Source organism: Panthera onca, chromosome B4, assembly GCF_046562875.1.
Source record: "Panthera onca isolate mPanOnc1 chromosome B4, mPanOnc1 haplotype 2, whole genome shotgun sequence".
Taxonomy (NCBI): domain Eukaryota; kingdom Metazoa; phylum Chordata; class Mammalia; order Carnivora; family Felidae; genus Panthera; species Panthera onca.
This window is the reverse complement of record NC_138345.1, coordinates 121,795,528-121,809,894: the sequence shown is the minus strand read 5'-3', so window position 1 is coordinate 121,809,894 and position 14,367 is coordinate 121,795,528. Positions and strand designations below refer to the sequence as shown.

At 39.1% G+C, this 14,367-nt stretch overlaps 1 pseudogene; it reads left to right on the top strand.

Moving 5' to 3' along the window:
- Window positions 1-8,010: 8,010 nt before the first annotated feature.
- Window positions 8,011-8,132, top strand: LOC132676351 (U4 spliceosomal RNA; annotated as a pseudogene).
- The last annotated feature ends 6,235 nt before the right edge of the window (window positions 8,133-14,367 follow it).

Below are 14,367 nucleotides of genomic sequence, written 5' to 3'. Positions count from 1 at the left end.
GGATTTGGTGAACAATTGGATGAATGGAATAAGAACTGAAGAGGAGATGGGGTTGGTTTCCTCCTGCAGAGGCTCAGGGCATATTAACCCTTAACTAAGCCAGGGAACACAAGAAATATGGAGGATTATGAGTTCGGTTTTAGATATACAACAGTTTAATGAATAAGATGCTTGTAGGATACCTAGGTGAAGACAACTGATAGCTAGTTGGAGATTGACTTGGGAGGCATCAGTGGACAGGAGGTGGTACACCACTAAAATATGTGAGATCATCAAGGGAGTATATGCTGTAGTGAAATCCAGCATGAGAAGAGGAAAGATTGGCTTGGGAAGATACGAAGTCATTGACAATCTTTAGTAAAAAATATTTCAGTACAGTGGTACAAATAAAAGTTGGATTGCATTGGACTGAGGAGTAAAGGCAGTAGGTTCAGAATTCTATTCTAAGATGATAGGTACAGAAGTACACAAATACATCATGGGGAAACGCTCATATTTATGGGTTAGGATGGAATCGTACCCAAGGGAGAGAGAACTGGAAGATTTCCTAGTTCAGGAAGTAAGTGATGAAACAAGGTCATGGAAGAGGAGAGAGAACAGGAAAAGGGAACGTCAACAAGACCTCTTGCTCAACTATAGACCCCAATAGTTAAAACCAGAAGTAGACAAGACTGCTGCTGACTCATGCTCTAACTTAACCCCATTGTGCTTTTTTTTTTTAATTTTTATTATGTAAAAAAAAATTTGTTTAATGTTTATTTCTTTTTGAGAGAGAGGGCACAAGCAGGGGAGGGGAAGAGAGAGACGGAGACACAGAATCCAAAGCAGGTTCCAGGCTCTGAGATGTCAGCACAGAGCCCGATGCAGGGCTTGAACTCACGAACTGCGAGATCATGACCTGAGCCGAAATCAGATGCCCAACCGACTGAACCACCCAGGCCACCCAAGCATTGTGTTTATTTCTTAATGCCTTTCCTTGAGACACTGATGAAGACATTTTGCAATGACCAGAACATTCCAAACACCAGAACAGAAAAGCCCTGATAGCACTGGAGTGCCTAGAAGAGCACATCCCACATGTCCCCTTCCCTGCCTATTGTGAGAAGTAAAGGAGATGAATCATTTTCAGAAATACCAAATAAAAGCTTTGCTGTCTAATTAACAATAGGTTTACAACCTATTGGAAATATGTAAGAACCCCGCCCCCCCTGCCCCCCCCCCCCCCCCCCGACACACAACGGAGTCCCAAAACCTAGGACACTTCACTTCCTGATTATTCTTCCTGTCTCTATTTCGCGGGCTTATTTTTGCAGGCTTTGCAATGAGCTTGAGCTAAAGAACAAAGGGAGAAGGGACTGAAAGTCTTTGTGTCACCTCAGGGAATGTACATTTGTTCCAATCAGACTACTTTTTACCTTATGTGGGCATAGGCGATATCCGGATAAGGCTGTAACCTCTGTAGTACTCAGCCAATGAGGAACCAGGGAAGGGGCTTCCATGCTAGGAGATAAATTGTCTGCTGTAACTGCCCCGAGTATGCTTGTCCATCAGACACCTGCTTTTGCAAGAATGTTGCTTAAAGCCTCACTTCACTGTGCTCTGAGTCTTTGCATCCCTCCTTTGATTGGGTTGATGGGCTTATTTCTAACACCCGTATTTATGGGCTCAACTCATACCAACCCCCTACCCATGATCACTCACTCACTGCCTGCTATCTTGAACTTTGGTTCCTGCCAAATCCAGTTTTCTGTTTTTCTTCAACTCCATCATTGTTATTTGTCATTATCACCATTATCATCCTAATATTGAGCTCTAATGTTTATGGTTAAAATTTTAAATATTATACCTCAGCTGTATAAAATTGTATAGCTTCTTCAGTTTCTATAGTTAATCTAAAAAAGGTGGGCAGGGGTGAGGTGGGAGAACACTCAAATTTTCTAGTTAAAGGATGATGTAACTGGTTTAATATTGTAGAAATACCTCCCCCAAATAGTTCTTTTCTCTGTAATCTGTTTCCTTCTCTTACAAACATTCTTAACTTCAAGGCTTGGACTGTTTTATTTATTTATTTATTTATTTATTTATTTATAAATTTATTTATTTTGAGAGAGACAGAGAGAGTGAGAGTGGGAGTGTTGCATCCACATGACTCCTAAAACAGAATGCTACGGGCACCAGTGACAGTCACAAAAAAGTTTATTGCAATGAAAGGCAAGGCCAACCGATCGGGACGGACACTCTTGACCAGAATGCGGTCATGAACAGCCGGGTGCAGAGTTCTTATAGCCGACCACATCTCTTATCATCACCTGGGAACAAAACAAAGAAATAGTTCCCAGATGGGGATGGAAACAGTTCAGACATGCCCTTGTCCCAATCCAATCAAACACTAATCCAGTTGATTTTCCTTGAACTTTTGTTCCCTTGATTGATAGGACAAGGCTGTTATCTCTTAATCTACAGTGTTAAAACAAAGCTGGTATTTCTTAAGGCTACAGGTTAGCCCAACACTACAATTTAACACTTACAGGGGGTGGGGTAGAGAAAGAGGGAGAATTTCAGGTAGGCTCCAGGCTGTCAGTGCAGAGCCATGCAAGGTTCCAACTTACAAAACTGTGAGATCATAACCTGAGCAGAATCAAGAGTCAAACATTTAACCAACTGAGCCATCCAGGTGCCTCAAACCTTGGACTGTTTTATTGGCTCAGAGAAAGGGAAAGGAACTAGCTTTGGATTAAGGAATATAAGAGAGGAAAAAATAGTTTTTCCTCTACCTATTTTAGGTTCTCTGGCTGGGGCCTTGAACATGAGACTAACAAAAGACAGATTAATAAGAGAAAAGCAAACAAGTTTATTAACATGTGCATTGAACAGACATATGGGGACACTCACAGATAAACAAATCAAAGTGGTACTTGGAATTTTGGATTATATGCCATTTTAGGCTAAACAAAGGAAACAGGGTTTGGGCCTTTTGGATGAGAGGAGGTAAGGAAAATGCAAGTTATAAGAAGGTGACCTGGTAAAGTATGGTTAGGGAAGATTGTTTAGTAAGATTTGCTATGCAGATTTACTGAGTGCTTGCAGGTTGGTAAGAGTTGTGAAGTATTCCTCTGTCCTGCTTCCTTTTACAAATGGAAATTTCCTTTATAAATGTAGCTTTCCTTTACAAAAGGAAAATTTATACTCTGTTTTGGAGTTTTTCCTGTATCTGCTGTTTCTCAATGGCCTTTAGCTCAAAATACTCCATATGCAGTGGCATACTCTGATGCTCTTCAGGAAGAAGGGTACTTTTGGGAAGCCACCTGTTGTCTACTGGTACAGGTTGTGGAAGATGTGGGAGAAGAGATTAGACATCAAGACCTTGCTTGGCACACAGCCCAAGCTCCCTGCTGAAACTTCAATGTGTTGTAGTTGATTAGAAAACTGTTAAAAAGGGGCATCTGGAAGGTTCAGTCAGGTAAGCATCTGACTCTTGATTTCGGCTCAGGTTGATGAGGGAGCATAAGGCAAGCTAAGAGCAAAGCACAAGCCAACCCTCCCCTCACCACCCTCTGCCAGGTGGGATATGTGTGATATTCCTTGGACACTCCTGGCTACCCGAGGACAAAGGAAAGGACCGAAAACAAATAGTTAAACTGATGAGTTTCCATCAGTTTACAAATATCTTAGTAAATTACAAGAAAAAGTCAATCTTATCAATAGCCTATCTCCAGGAACTCCCTATTATCTTAATAATGCTTTGCTAGAGGGAAAAACAACCTTAGCTTGACAATACCTAGGCCTCCAGTAAACTGTAAATCCTCTTTAGCATAGGAAAATCTCTTTAAGAAACTTTCTCTTGACTTTACCTCTCCCAACTCCACAGTGTATAAGCAGTCACTCTGCACAACCCCAGTGCAGCTCTTCCTGCCCATGGGTCCTGTCCCTGTGCCTTAATAAAATCACCTTTTTGCACCAAAGACGTCTTAAAGAATTCTTTCTCGGCTGTCAGCTCCAAACCCCCACAAACATCCCAAAATCCCATCGATCAAGGTCATGATCTCATGGTTCACGATATAGTTAGTGAGATCGAGCCCCGCACCAAGCACTGTTAGTTATCCCAGAGTCTGCTGGGAATTCTCTTTCCCTCTCTGCCCCTCCCCACCAAAAATAAATAAATAAACTTAAAAAAAAAAAGGTGTTAAAAAGAAAATTACAGGCCCAAAATGGTGTCACTTAGGCTAAGTCTCCAAACCGGGGCTTACTACCTAAACTTCTCGTAGTGTCAACCTCTCCCAGAAATAAAAGTCTTAACTAATCAGTCGGGTATTTTCTGATAACACCAATAAGGTAATTTGTCACATGGACTCTTTCCATTCCCCAAAGGAATAATGAGGTAATCTACCTAGTAAGGCTCCTGCCCTTTCTCCCTAATGGACTGTGACCTTACCTGCAACAATCCTTTCTCCTGCTAATAACATTCTTGTCCCACCCTCCTTCCTATAAAAACCTTCTATTTTGTATGGCTCCTTGGACTCCCCTCTACTTGCTAGATGTGATGCTTTCCCATTCACGAATCACTAAATAAGGCTAATTAGATCTTCAAATTTACTCAGTTGAATTTCTGTTCTTTAACAAAGGGGAAACCATGGTTTGCAGTGAGGAGATAAACCAAATGCAAAGGTGTCCTGGCTTTTTTTAAAGGAGAAAACACCACTCAAGAGTGTCCCTATGCCTGCTCAGAGTGGCTGCAGGTATGATAGAAAAAGATAGGATGAAATAGGCAGAGACAGAAAGACTAGGCTCTGAGGTCCCTGGGTGGGGAAAAACACATATTTTGGAACAAGGCTGGGAATGTCTGACAACAGCAACCCCCCCTCAGGGGTAAGGTTCCTCTTAAGAATGTAACAGACACCACCTACTCCCCTTTAGGCATCCTTCAGGAATTTGACAAAAGACCTAACTAAAAATAAGTAGTAGGCCATAAAACATATGACCCACAAGGAATTATATGGCCATGGACCACCCCTCATATGACTGGGAGAAAAAATAGGATAAAATAGGCAGAGAAGGAAAGGATAGGACCTGAGGTCCCTGGGTAGGGAAAAACACATACATTGGACATACGTGTCTGACCACAGCAAACCCCCGCAGGCTTAAGTTTCCTCTTAAGAATGTAACGAATCCCACCTACTCCCCCACAGGTTTCCCTCAGGAATTTGACAAAAAGACCAGAGTATGGCCTTAGGCCACCCCTCACACAATGGAATTGAGCCAATCAGAAGTGGATCACCCAGAACCTAGAGCTATTAGGCCAATAAGGGTGGGACCTGAGAGGGAACAGGGGCGAGGGGAGGGCTAACCAAAACCTTATAAAACCCTTATAATACCCCTTATAAAACCCCTTATAATACCCTTGCCTATTATAGCATGGGCATTCACTTTTGAATGTCCCCTCTCCGGAAAGAAAGCTTTCCTACTATTCTTCCTTTCTAATCTTATACTCTAATAAACTCTTGCCTGTTGCTCATTTGTGTCCATCTCTTCATTCTTCAAAGCAGTGAGACAACGGATCCCAGGTATTATGGTGAAAGATCCTGCAACACAGGGACGCAACAATAGTTGACGAGACAGAAGGAGCCTCCCTCGATGGCTTGGATGGAACCAAATCCCCCCTCCCTCATATACTTTTAGAAGTGGAAGGTAATTGAGTGGTAACCTGCCTTGGGGCCACCACGAGGAAAGAGGTGTAGGAGCAAGAAGTGACTTGGCAACCTCTGCCACAGGTCTGACAGAGAAAATGCCTGAGTTCTCTAAGGTAGGGCCAAGGGGCTAAGTCAGCATTTGTAGATCACTGGGCCCAGTCCAACCAGGAGTACAGGCCAATAGTCTAAATTCTGCACATTCCAACAGCAAATGTCCCCAGGGTCTCCACAGACATTGATTGATATCTAGGATACTAATTTGAGGAAGGTCTTTAAGACCAACAAACGTTTCAGAGCCTACAGAAAGATCCACTTTGGGACATAAGGACTTCTTCTTCTCACTAAGAGGGTACACGGCTTCTCCCATTGAACTCAGACACCCTGAAAAGTAAGAAGGGGAGGAAGGAGGAAATGGCTTTGATGTAGAGTTACAGATTAGATTATTGAATATTTACCCAGCAAGAGACAGTTTAAACAGCACACACTAAGATAACTTTACTTGGCAAGTTTAACTCTTGTGGCATCCCATTTTACTGCTTCCCTTCTCCCTCCAACCAAGTGGGGTGGAGACTAGTGAAAATGTTTAGATCAATTATGAATGAAAGGGACCTACTATTATGGGTCAGAGAGGCTATTATTATACCTATTTTACAGATGAGAGAACGAGGTTCAGGGATAGTAAGAGGGGATGCGTTATCAAATCCACACTGATTGATTCCAGAGACTCTTCTCTTGAGGAGTTCTCTATCTTCTCCCTGTAAGTCAAATAGGATACTTAATGAAAGGTAAAAGTTTCAGTAATCAATTGATTAACTGAGGTATGTATACCACCCTAAACTTTTATATCTAGGAAAACCAAAACATCATTCATTCATATACCAAATATGTTTTGAGGGCTTACTATGTGTCAATCCCTGTGCTTAATGCTAGATATATACTGTCAAGAAACTGTGTTTGACAAAATGAAGGTGGTCATCCACTAGGAAGTCATGATCTTTTGCCCAGTTCTTGAGCCTGAGTCAGTTATCAGATCTGGTCCTGGTTGACTGAAGAGGTGGCCAGGTCACCAGGAGGAGGAACCCTGAAACCCCACCACAGGAGTATTCTATAGTGATTCTCCCAGTCCTTCCTCAAGGGGACATACGGCCATCCACCATGGTGGCTGTGTACTGGAGAAAGAGGAATTCCAAAAGGTATTCGAGGGCTATCAAACGCAGGGGTGGAGTTGACACTGATATTTGGAGATCTGAAGCATTATCATAGGATGGTTTCCTGTTTTGTTTTGTTTGTTTTTTTAGGCTTTAATTTAACAACAGGTACAGCACACATTTAACATATATAACTAACAAATATTTCTTCTTAGAATCTAGATTTCTTTGATGTTATATAATGTGTCATATGTCAAAACAGGGTTTTAATTGGGTTTAGATTTCCTGGAGGAGACCAACGTGGTGCCTAAGAGAAGGTAACACTTCATATAAGGGAATAGCTGACTCAATAACAAGGGTGGTTTTGGTGGTAGATTTGTATAAAATTTCAAGATAACTAATTCTTTAAAAAAGAGAAATAAATACATGGAAGAACATTCCAGGGTTCTGCATGGGAATACTAAATGCCTTAAAAATGTCAACGCCAGCATTGGAACTGCAGAACACCAAAAAAGACAGAAAAAAAAAAAATTAAAAGCAGCCAGACAGAAAAAACAGATTACCCACCCTTAACTACTGATTTCTAAACAGTAACAGAGGAAACTAGATGAGTGTGGAAGGATACCTCCAAAGTTTTTACAGAAAACTCTTTTGAGATAAATTGAGAATTTTCAGATAAACTGAGAATCTTTATCACCACTAGACTTTCTCACTAAAGCAATGTCGAAAGAATGTATTTCAGAAAGAACAATGAGTACAGAAGAAAGATCTGAGATTGAAAAAAGAATGGAGAAGATTAAAACTATAAAACATGTACAGCATTTAACTCAAAACAAAAGAAGTCTATATAACTGGAGAAAAGTCTCATGTGCACGAATTGAAAGATTCACTAGTATCAAGGTGTAATTCTCTCTAAATTGACCTAATGATTTAATGTAATCTCAACCCAAATCCCAAAGACCCTTTTTATGTAGAAATCAAGTTTCCATAAAACTTAAAATTTTATGGAAAATCAAAAGATCCAAATGGTCAACACATTTTTTTAAAAGAAAACAAAATTAGAAGACTCAAATTATCTAATTTCAAGATTTCACATAAAGCTAGAGTATGGTATCTGTGTCAGGAAAGACATGAATTTGATGGAATGGAAGACAGAATCCAAAAATAGGCCCACAGGCTTTGCACAGTGGCAGTATGGTAGCCAATGAGGTTTATCCGAGGCACGATTATTGCTAATTGAAAACAAAAATAGACCCACAAATAAAAGTCAGCTGATTTTTGAAAAGGTGTCAATTCAGTGGACAAAGCAAAGTCTTTTCTGCAAAATGTGCTATAATGATATACCAAAAAAAAAAAAAAAAGAAAGAAAAGAAAGAAAAGAAAAAGAAAAAAACTACTGTGCTTCACACCATATACAAAAATTAACTTAGAATTGAGCATAGACTTAAATATAAGAGCTAAACCTAAAAAAATCTCTAGAAGTGTCGAAGAAAAATATTTATGTTCTTGGAAGTGACCAGTGGTTCTTAACCAGGGGTGATTTTGGCCCCAGGGGACACCTGGCAGTGTCTGGATACATTTTTGGTAAATACAACTTTGGATGGGGAATTGCTACTAGGATCTAATGAGTAGAAACCAGGAATGTTGGCAAACACTGTACAATACACAAGGGATCCCTCACATACAATAGAATTATCCATCACCAAATGCTAATAGTGCTAAGGTTGAGAAATCTGGGTTAGGCAAAAGTTTCTCAAGACAGACCAAAAATATGAACCACAAGAGGAAAAAATTGATCAATTGGCCTTCACCAAAGCCTTTTCCTTTGTGTAAAACACTGTTAAGAAATGAAAAAACAAGCCACAGACTAGAAGGTAATATTTGTAAAACACATATATGATAAAGCACTTGTATCCACAATATAAAAAGAACTCTCAAAACACAATAGTAAAAAAACAATTTTAAAATGGCCAAAGGATTTGAACACTTTCCTAAAGAAAATATACAGGTGGCACGTGAAAAGATGCCCAACATCATTACTCTATAAGGAAATGCAAATGGAAACCACAATGGGACATTAGCACATATCCAGTAGATTACCAACTGCTGGTGAAACTCTGAAGGAACTGGAACTCTGAAGGAACTGTCAACTGGAATGCAGTTAGAGACACTTTGGAAAACAGTTTGGCAATATCACAGAAAGTTCAACATACACTTATTATACGACCCATTCATCCCATTCTTTTGCAAGGGAAAAGAATACTTTTTGCATAAGTATGCAAGGGAAAGGGAATACGTCCACACAAAAAACCATCCAAGAATGCCCACAACAGCTTCATTCATAACGGCAATAAACCAGAAACAACTGAAATGTTCACCAACTGATGAATGGAGAAACAAATTATGGTACAAACCACACAATGGAAAACCACTCAGAAGTAAACATGAAATAACTACTGAGAGATGAAACAACATGAATGTAAGTACAAAAAGACACAAAAAGCTATATACCAGATGAGTTCATTTATACGACATCCTATAAAAGGTAAAACTACAGATACAAAAAACAGATCAATGACGTCTACAGGCTGGGGGTAAAAGTAGGAAATGACCTCAAAGGGGCATGAGGGAACTTTTTTGGGTGATGGAATAATCCTCTACCATGATTGTGGTGATGGTTATAAAAATGTACATTTTTATCAAAATTCATGGAACTGTACATTTTAAAAGGGTTAGTTACATTGTATGTAAATTTTACTTCAATAGGCCTGACCAAAAAGAAAAAAGGAAGGAAGGAAGGGAGGGAGGGAGGGAGGGAGGAAGGAAGGAAGACACCCTTACAATTGGCTTCATTCAAAAGCATCACACATAGTAAAGTTATAGACTAACATTTAGTGATTGAAGGGAGTTTGGAAGTCTATGAAAACACTACGCTCATAAATATTTTATAGTCTAGGCACCAGAGGGGAGAAATTTGCTCCATCTGCATGGTAATTACAGAAGTAAAATTAAAACACTAGTGAGGTTTCTCAAATGCCACCTGATTGGTGTAACATTTTTTGAAGGCAGTTATCCAGTATCTATTAGAATTAAAATGTGTAGGGGTGCCCAGGTGGCTCAGTCATTTGAGAGACCTACTCTTGATTTTGGCTCAGGTCATCATCCCGGGGTCATTGGATCCAGCCCTGCTTTGGGATCCATGCTGAGCACGGAGCCTGCTTAAGATTCTCTCTCCCCTCTGCCCCTCTCCCCTGCTCACACTCTCTCTGTTAAAAAAAATAATATCAAATCAAATCAAATCAAATCAAATCAAATGAATTAAAATGTGCAGACTTTTGACTCAGCAAGTCTACTTCTGTTACATATTTAACCAAAATATGTGCATACACAAAAATTTAAGAACATGTATATTTGCTGTGTCATTAAATATGACAGTGAAAAATTATTTTCAAAGTAAGGGATTCATTCAATACATTGCATGAAATTAATTCTGAGGAATATTATGCACCTGTGAAAAAAGAATAGAGTACATCATATACTATTAACATGGTGATAATATGGGAGAGGCAGTGGTGTAGTGGTACAGCCTGTGGACTCTGGAGCTAGGCTGTCTGGGTTTATACTCCAGCTCTGTTATTTCCTAGCTTTGTGATCCTGGGCAAGTTACTTACTTTCTGTGTCTCAGTCTCATCATCTGCAAAGTGAAGACTATAACTGTTCTACTTTATAGGGTTAAATTAGTTGATATATTTAAAATACTTAGGGGTGCCTGGGTGACTAAGTTGGTTGAGTGTCTGATCCTTGATTTTGGCTCAGGTCACAATCTCACGATTGTGAGATTGAGTCCCATATGGGGGTCTGCATCGAGTGTGGAACCTGCTTAAGATTCTCTCTCCTTCTCTTTGGGGCACATGGGTGGCTCAGTCAGGTAGGTGTTTAACTTTGGCTCAGATCATGATCTTGTGGTTCATGGGTTCAAGCCCCATGTTGGGCTCTGTGCTGACAGCTCAGAGCCTGGACCCTGCTTCAGATTCTGTGTCTCCCTGTCTCTCTGCCCCTCCCGACTGGCACTCTGTTTCTCTCTCTCTCTCTCAAAAATAAATAATAAAAAATATATAAAAATAAATGATTGTCTCTCTCCCTCTCGCCCCCTGACCCTCTCTCCAGCTCATTTTCTCTCTCTCTCTCTCTCTCAAAAAAAAAAAAAAATACTTACAGCAATGTCAAGAATATAGTGTACACAACAAATACAAAATTTTATTATATTGTTATAATAATGATAATTATTTTGTTGTTATAATGTTGTTATACATTGCTATAATATTGTTATACTACTACTAATTATTATTATTACTACTATTATGGAGAAAGTTTCAAAATCTCTATTAGAGTAAGCTCCATGATTCAGGGACTGTATTTGTTTTACTCATCAGTGTAACCCCAGGGCCGAGCATAGTATCTGACACATAGTAAACCCTCAATAAAAATATTGAGTTATTGAATGATTGATGATAGATGTATAGAGCAAGCTGTAGAGCACCATGTATAAGAAGATTTTTAAAAGGCAATTTACTAATGTAACGTAGTGTGTCAACCAAACTTCAATTAAAAAGATAAAAGACAACTTAATGGTGAAATGTTTAGGGATGATGTATACTGATCTTTGCAACCTATTTTGAAATACATAAAAAAAATGGATAGTTGAATAGGAATTGGCATAGATATTGGCACATATTTGAATAGATTTGTGGGAAAAAGAGTGAAGGCAACACGTCAAGAGTAGAATCTAGGTGGTAGGTACTTGAGTGTTTACTGTCAAATTCGTTTAGCTTTTCTGTTGAATGAAAAAAAGGCTCTGTGAGTGTGTGTGTGTGTGTGTGTGTGTGTGTGTGTGTTTATATTCAGTAGGGAAGAGATCTTTAGGGTTTCTGAGCAGAAATGCTTGTGACATTCCAAGTGGAACAAAGTGTTTTATCTTGTGGGACCCTCCTAGGCATTCCACAGTTGTTAACATCTGAGCACTTTGTCCCCCACGGGCCACAGAGCTTCCTATCACTATGACAACCACAAATGTCCTCACATATTTCCAAATGCCTAAGTGTTGACAACCAGAATCCATAGCAAACTGGTAACAAATGATTACTTCTTTGCGATTCATTTAAGGGGAGGGGTGGAGTGAGAGGGACCAGGTAGGAAATATTATTTACACTGAATTTTAATAAAACTTGCTGAAACTTAAAAAAAAATTAAATCTGCAAAAAATAATAATCTGGAAGAATATGCATCACTATGTTAACAATGGTTACCCCTTGGGAGTGGCAGCAGGACCTTCAAGGGAACAAAGTCTTTAACTTTTTACTCTATACACTTCTATTGTTTTTATTTTTGTAACCATGAATTATTTTGGAACAATAAAAAGTAAAGGTCAATTTGCAAAAGAAAAAAGCAAGGTGAAACGTTTATAGAGAAACAAAAACAACAGGAAGAACTATAAGAGATTTTGTCTTATTTGGCCTACTCTATACTAAGAATACAACACTTTTCATGATAAGAAAACTGAACTCTAAAACAAAAACAATTTACAATTCATAGAAAAGCAAAGCAAACACGTTTGATTCTTAGCCATAATTTTTTAGCAATTTATCTGCACAGATAGTAATCCATTGGTAATTTTTCACCAGAAAGAGAATAGCTTTACCAACAGGTTCCGTTCTTATCATACTCTTGCTACTATGATCATTGAAGCCTTACTGATGTGCTTCCTGGAATGGGGCCATTTTGGAAATTATCATTGAGGATGATGCCACTTAGTGGTGAAACACGCTGACTCTTTGTTGTCAAAATCTGTAATTTGGACAAGTGATTTAGACTAATTTTAGGACCATGTCTGAATCATTCATTCATTCGTTTTACAAACCTTTGCTGAGTCTCTAAACTAACAGAACAGAACCTAATAGAATAGAACCTCATAGAGCCCAGAGAGAATTTGAAGAAGTATCAGGAACAGACCCTGCCCTAAAAAAATGCTTATAGTCTTGTTCAAGACACAAATACATACTTGAGAATTTCAATGAAATCACGATGCAATGTTGAGTACCATAAAACCATGCAACCTCACACTTATAGAAGATCTTAACAGTAGTCTGGTTCAAACCAGTGAGGTGATTAATGCCAAATAAGGGATACAGAATTTGTGAGCAGAAGAGATTGACTGAGCATTGTAGTGTTTTCTGAGGTTCCAGCCTGGGAGACGGAGAGGGTAATGGCACCCCTAACGGGCACAGAATTTAAAACAGGGAGATGATTTAGGCACTAAGATGATGTCATCTGTTTTAGACTCTGAATATGAAGGAACAACAAGACATTATGTTGCCTATTCTCCATTTGCTCCTGGAGTCATTTCCCATACCCTTTGCTGACCCCATCGATGGCTTTACCAAGCTTCTCCTAATCTCTGGCTTCAAACCAAGGGGAGGCACTAGTATAAGATCAAAGGATGGAAATAGATAAAGTTTGGGGTGTTTCTTTCCTGTTCCCTCACTGCTTGGCTGCATACCTTCTCACAGTGGCCACATTTCCAACTTACTACTGCACCTCCTATCAGGCAGCTCCCCTTCAACAGCTCCAGCCCTCACAGGTTCTGATAACTCCATTTCCTTAAAGACATTATTAAATATCTCATTTCCTTTTAGACATTTCCTTAAAGATATTATAACTTGCCATGGAATAAAATGTAGAAGGAGAAGAGCAGAGGACATAGGTCTAGTCCATGCAGACTGAACCAGTTAGAGCAAGAGGAAGACTATTAACCAAAAAAAACAATTATCATAGAAGAATCAAAAAAGTATTTGTCCTTGGGAATGCAAGGTGGTGCAGCCACTCTGGAAAACAGTATGGAGGTTCCTCAAAAAACTAAAAATAGAACTACCCTACGACCCAGCAATTGCACTACTAGGTATTTATCCAAGGGATACATGTGTGCTGTTTTGAAGGGACACATGCACCCCAATGTTTATAGCAGCACTATCAACAATAGCCAAAGTATGGAAAGAGCCCAAATGTCCATCGATGGATGAATGGATAAAGAAGATGTGGTATATATATACAATAAATATATAGTATATATATATATACTATAGTATATAGTATATATACTATATATATATGTATATGTGTGTATATATATATATATATATATATATATATATATACACAATGGAGTATTACTTGGCAATCAAAAAGAATGAAATCTTGCCATTTGCAACTACATGGATGGAACTGGAGGGTATTATGCTAAGTGAAATTAGTCAGAGAAAGGCAAAAATCATATGACTTCACTCATATGAGGACTTTAAGAAACAAAACAGATGAACATAAGGGAAGGGAAACAAAAATAATATAAAAACAGGGAGGGGGACAAAGTGTAAGAGACTCATAAGTAGGGAGAACAAACCGAGGGTTACTGGAGGGGTTGTTGGAGGGGGGATGGGCTAAATGGGTAAGGGGCACTAAGGAAACTACTCCTGAAATCA